The following is a 6,237-nucleotide window of genomic DNA, read 5'->3' as shown; positions in this document are numbered from 1 at the left end:
ACAGATCAAAATCTCCTATTTCACAAACTATCTTCTAGTGGAAGGGAGCCAAACCAAACGTCAAGGTTCTGGAGAAAGCAACATGAATTGAAACAGAAGTTTTCAGGCTGAGTAGGCTTCACGGTAAAGGGGGACATTTGAACAAAGACCTGAAGCACTCACAAAATGGGTGATGGCCCCGGGAGAAGATTACTGATTCTGGCATCTGGGAGGCTCCGGCAGGAGGGTCACAGGTTCAGGCTCCACCTGGGCAATTGAGCAAGATCCTGTCTCAAAAAACAAAAAGGGCTGGGGCTATAGCTCTGTGTGAGGCCTGGGTCCAGTCCCCAGGGCTAGCTGAGAAAAACAAGGACACGAGAACTGGCTTAGACTGAAATGGGTGCTGGCTGGCTGGGAAATTGCAGGATTTTTTTTTTTTTTTTTTTTTTTCTGAAGCGGAGGTGCCTGTCTCCATTCATGCAGCAAACATTTGAGCACCTAAAACATGCAAGCTGCATTCTTGGGCCCCTGTCATACAGTGGTGAGCGTGACATATCCATCAGTTGTCAAGTGACTTTGTAGTGGGGATGGGCAACAATAAATAAGCAAACAGATATAAACCTCAGTGCTACATTAGTTTCTTAAAGGTAAATATTCAAAGCTGGCAAGATGTGGCAGCAAGGTGCTGGGGAGATAGCTCAGTAGAATAAGCACTTGCCTGGCAGTCCTGAGTTCAATCCCTAGTTCCACCAAATAAAAAATAAAAAAGAGGTGGTAGAGCATGTTTGAGATCTCAGCACTCAGGAGGTTGGTCTCAATTCATGGCCCCTCTGTCCTCCAGCCACTCAGAACAACCATGGAGTCATCTTTTATCTCTTGTCTTTACAGCCTGCATCCAGTGCACCAGGAAATTCAGTGTTCCATTTCCACTGTCTGCAGAACGCACCCACTTCCTCCTGCACCCCCACGCCCCACCCAGTTCTGTCAGACCTCACCTCATCTGCTCCCGCACCCTGCAGCCCTCCACACTGTCTTCCCCACAAGAAGCTGGGATGGAGCCTTGAGAGCTCGGAAGTCAGACCACAGCTCTCCCCGCTCTGCTCAGAGCCTTCCTGAGGCTCCACACTCAGAGCAAGAATGCCCAAGTTAAGGAAAGGGGTAAGCATGAAGGAGTTTGCCCTAGCTTGGCCCTGCTCAGCTTCTTTTGTCTCTTTGGGGATTTTACTATTGTTATTATTATTACTTTTTTTTTTTACCATTCAGGATGCCTTCAGGGCAGGTCTGGTTTGGTTTGAGGATGAGGGGATTGAACCATAGCATCCTGAGCCTGAGTGCTTTGTTTCAGCAGGCACTTAAACACCTGAGCTAATGGGCAGGCCACCTATTATTATTATTGTTATTATTATTATTATTTTTGCGGAACTGGGGATTGAACTCAGGCCCTTGCGCTTGCCAGGGAAACGCTTATTCCACTGAGCCATCTCCCTGGCCCCTGCCTATTATTTTTAATTTTTTACATTTTTTCTTTATTGTGGTACCAAGGATTGAACTCAGGACCTTGTGCTTGCCAGGCAAGCGCTTATTCCACTGAGCTATTTCCCCAGCCCAAAGCCCCCTATTATTATTATTATTATTATTATTATTATTATTAAAGGGGTCTTTTGTTCGTTTTTCTGGTTTAGTTTTGGTTTGGCTTTTTGAGACAGGGTCTCACTAAGTACTTCAGGGAGGCCTTGAACTCACTAACATAGTCCATGCCAGCCTGGAGTTCCCACTCACATCAATCCTCCCTCAGCTCCAGATCTGATTTTTTAAATTTTGAGACCAGGTCTTGCTAAATCACAATGTCACCCAGGTAGAACTTAAAATCGTCGTGCTTCAGCTTCTCAAGAAAGCTTTTTCATTGTTGTTTCTGGTTTTGTTTTTTTGAAACAGGGTCTTGCTGTGTAGTGCAGACCGGCCTTGAAATCCCGGTGTAGCCCAGGCGAATTCCAGGTGATCCTTTTGTCTTAGCCTCCCAAGTGTTGGGACTCAAGAGTGGACCACCATACCAGCCAACCAGGTTTTTTGCTAAACTTGAGTGGGACCTCTCTGTGCAAACAGAACAGAGAAGGTGTCTCTTCTTACCCAAGATGCTTTTGAAGTAGTGGTTTTTGAACTGGCCAAATACCTCAGCAGATTAAAGTGCCTGCAAGCAGGTACAGGGGCTAGAGGTTCAATCCCTGGGCTTCCCTGACTGGCCCTGCCCCTGGGCACACTGAGATGGCAATTGAGACTGGGTATGGTGGCACATGCCTGTAATCGCAGCTTTTAGGAGGCTGTAAACAGGTGGATCACTACAAGTCCAATCTAGTAGTGAGACCCTGAACACCCCAGAGACCCTTCCCTAAAATACAAAACAACAACAACAACAACAAAAAAAATAGTGGTAGGGGCCGGGGAGATGGCTCAGTGGAATAATCACTTCCCTGGCAAGCGCAGGGGCTTGAGTTCAATCCCCAGTTCCACTTAAAAAAAAAAAAAAAAGAAAGAAAGAAAGAAAAAAGAAAAAAACTGTTACAAAAAAAAGAAAAGCAGTGGATTTTGCCAGGCTTTTGAGGGAGTGGGCCAGAGAAGCAGCAGGCTGGTAGCTTGCTGACGCATACTCTGAGAAAAATGAAACTGATGTTTTTTTTTTTTTTTTTATTAAATTTTTTATTTATTTGTGTGGGGGGGGACAGCTCAGCCCACCAGGGGGTGGGGCTGGCCGGCATGTGGTGCTGGGGGATTGAACCGCGGTCCCTGTGCTTTGCTAAGTTTGTTCTAAGTAGGTGCTGTAGACCACTGAGCCATCTCACCAGCTCCGAAACTGATGTTTCTTGAAGGTGGTGGTGGGTGGGCGTACTGGAACTGACAGTGTCCCTCTCTGGGCTCTGTCACCATGCAGATTTTTTTTTTTTTTTTTTTTCAGTATCAGGGATTGAACTCAGGACCTTGCGCTTGCCAGACAAGTGCTTATTCTACTAAGCTATCTCCCCAGCCCCGTGCACAGATTTTGAAACACTGGGAAGTCCTGGGGCTTCAGCAGGCCCTGAAGGTCTCCCACATGCAGGTCCCCATTTCCCTGGCAGCTCACCTCCCGTTTCCACGGGATCACTGGCCTTGCTGGTCTTCCAGCATGCCAGGCACTGCACTCGGCCTCAAAGCCTTTGTACCTGATGACATCAGTCAACACTCCATACCAGAGATGGAACCTGGGGACTTTGCGTTTACTTCCCCAGCTTTTTTTTGATACAGGGTTTCACCAAGTTGCCCAGGGTGAGTTCAAATTTCCCACCTCCTGTCTTAGCTCCCCAGAGTGCTGGGATTACAAGCATGGGCCACCACACCAGGTGTGGTGACACGTTCTTACCCCTCCTACACTTCCCCCACGTCTACATCTCCGTGGCTCCTGGCCTTCTCTTGCAGGTCTCTCTTCAGAAATATCACCTGCTTGGTGAGCTTGTCTCTGTCTAGCTTGTACGGGACAGCACCCTGACCAGAGATTATCACATTAGGCGAATCAGGGTAGACTCAGAAAGACAAACGCACTGTGTTCTCCTTGATTGGATCTCAGAAAGACAACATGGAAGCAGGAAGGAGCCCTGTAATAGAGAAAAGGAGGGCAATGGAGGAGGGAAGGGGAATGTGAAAAGTACCAAGACGTGGAAAGGATTGAAGTACACACATTGGAACCTAGTGTTCTGATGATAGCGCATGTGGGCAATTTAAAAGTGAGAGACAGACAGACACACAGAGAGACAGAGACAGAGACAGAGACAGACATACACCTCATATTTTGTAGGCTAGTCAGAACCAGTAACACAAGGGGGAAAAAAAAAACCCTAAAACAGGATCCTGGGGCTGGGGTGTAGCTCAGTTGGGACCCCTGCATGCCTGAAATTCCAGCACCCCGGAGGCTGAGGCAGGAAGATCCGGTGCTGCTAGCTCAAGGCCATCCTGGGCTACAAAGTGAGCTCCAGGCCAGCCTAAAGCATAGCGAGATCCTGCCTCAGGAAGACAAACAAAAATCTCTGTACCTTTGCTCATAGGACTTATCATTTAACATTCTGATTATGTCCGTGCGGTATCTTATCTGTTTCTTTGGCAGGCATTTCAGCCTGTGAGGGAGGGGGTTCTTTGTTCTGTCACCTCTGTATCTCTACCTTTGAAGCACTGTCTGGCAGAAAGGAGTTTAATCCTAAACAGATGAATGAATGGGTGTAAAACCTTGGTGAGGAATTGGATCTTTCTGTTTTTTTATAGTGCTAGGGATTGAAGCCATGGCCTACAGCAGGTAGGTAAAGGCACTATCTACCATTGAGCAACAGACTGGGCGCATTTTATTGTAAATGCAATGGGAAGGAGGGTTTTCAGCAGGAGGGCTAGGATCAGGCTGGATAGACCAGCATCCTGCCGGAAGCAAGCACTACAGGAGAGGCAGAGGGGATTTTGGAAAGGCAGCTGACAGGACTGAGAATGTGACTGTGGGCCACTGTCCGAGTCCACAGCTGTATAGGCTGTGGCCCAACCGGCTGCCCACTGTGGCAGGGCCACTTCCTCCTGCCCAGCACAGAGCCCCTTAAGTCTGGGTGCTAGGCTGCCAGCCGTCCCCACCCTCTCCCTCTGGACTCTGAGAAACTTCCCAGACCAAGGGCCCAGAGATGGCGGCGGCCCCAGGCAGATTAAAGGCTCCCTGTAATTGCAACCTTGAGGCTACTTCCTGGCAGCCATCCACAATGCAGTGATAATAGCTGACATGTCTATTGAGTGTCAAAGGGCAGAGAGGTCAGAAAGGGACCAGGGGGGCTTTTTTTGGTACTGGTACTTCCATGCCACTGAGTTATAGCCCTGGACCTATTATTTTTTTGAGACACATCTCACTATGTAGCCCAGACTAGCCTTGAACTCAGCATCCTCCTGCCTCAGCCTCCCAAGTGCTGGGGTCAAAAGGTGTACAGAGGAACTTTAGACTAGAGGGACATTTTGCCACCATTTCTATGTACTAGACTTCAGTTGGAAATGCTGTGTCCCAGTGTTTCGGTTTTAATTTTTTTGGTGTTAGGGATGGAACCCAGGGCTTTACACATGCTGAGCAAGTGCTTGCCCTACCACTGAGCTGGGCAGCTGTGCTGTACTTGACTTGCTGCGTCTTGTTAATACTACTCAGTGGACTAGTGCCAGGCATGGTGGCGCAGGCCTGTAATCCTAGCAGCTGGGAGGCTGAGGCAGTAGGATCACCACTGAATTCTGGGCCAAGCAAGACCTTATCTCAAAAAACAAAAGTGGACTGGAGAGGGTTGTGTCCCCCAGATGGGACAGAGAAGATTCCTCAGCACCGCTATCCCCAGCAGTGTAGAAGAATAGCAGGTTTGCAGTCTCTCATGTGTCAAACTCTGTCCCAAACTCCTTATAGGAGTCTTTTCCAGCACTGGGATTGAACCCAAAGCCTTGGCACTGAGCTACACACCAGCATCTGGGTCCCCCTTGCTGTTCTCCTGCCTCAGCCTCCCTGAGGGCTGTGATTACAGACAAGCACCACACCTGGCTAATTTAGAATTTAAGACAGGTATACAGTTCCGACTTTCCCCAGCACCAAAACTAAGGTTCAGAGGCAAGTTAGCATGCCCAAAAGCCAGGAGGCTGGGGTTTGTACCCAGCAGCCCTTCCCTGGGTTAGCTGCACAAAGGATGGTGCCCAGGCACGGAAGCAGCCTGCCAATGCCAAAAGGAAGGGCTGTTTTCTCCCTGCACAGCAGCGAGGCCAGGGGTACAGGGCACATCTTACTTCAGGTCACCTGCCAACGTGGTGTCCGAGATCCCACCCAGAGGAGTGCTGCCTGCTAATTCCAGTCCTCCCTTGCTCTGCTCCAGGAGTTCCTGACAAACAGCTGGAGTTCCTGTTTGGCCCAGCCTGGCCACTTCCGAGTTCCTGGCAACAGTTCTGGTCTCTAAGCCAGGGCAAAGGTTGCTGGCTCCACCCTGCAAGGCCTCCCTGGAATGCTGGGTGGCACAGGGACTGGGGAGGAGGGCCAGCAGAGCTCAGAATGGGGTGCGAAGTCAGAATGGCACAGCCAGGGCACACCCGGGGAGTGTCCATGTGGCATTTCACTTCCTGTCCCACCGATCAACCTGAAGTGACAGGCTGAGAGGGAATCATCAGCCCACGGTTAGTCAGCAACACTACCTGGGACACCCATGTGTGAAAGTCACTCTGCAGCCAGGTGTGATGGCGCACAGC

The sequence above is a fragment of the Octodon degus genome, unplaced genomic scaffold, assembly GCF_000260255.1.
Source record: "Octodon degus isolate 3935 unplaced genomic scaffold, OctDeg1.0 scaffold00083, whole genome shotgun sequence".
NCBI lineage: Eukaryota > Metazoa > Chordata > Mammalia > Rodentia > Octodontidae > Octodon > Octodon degus.
The sequence above is the reverse complement of the archived record's forward strand: the minus strand, read 5'-3'. Positions refer to the sequence as shown.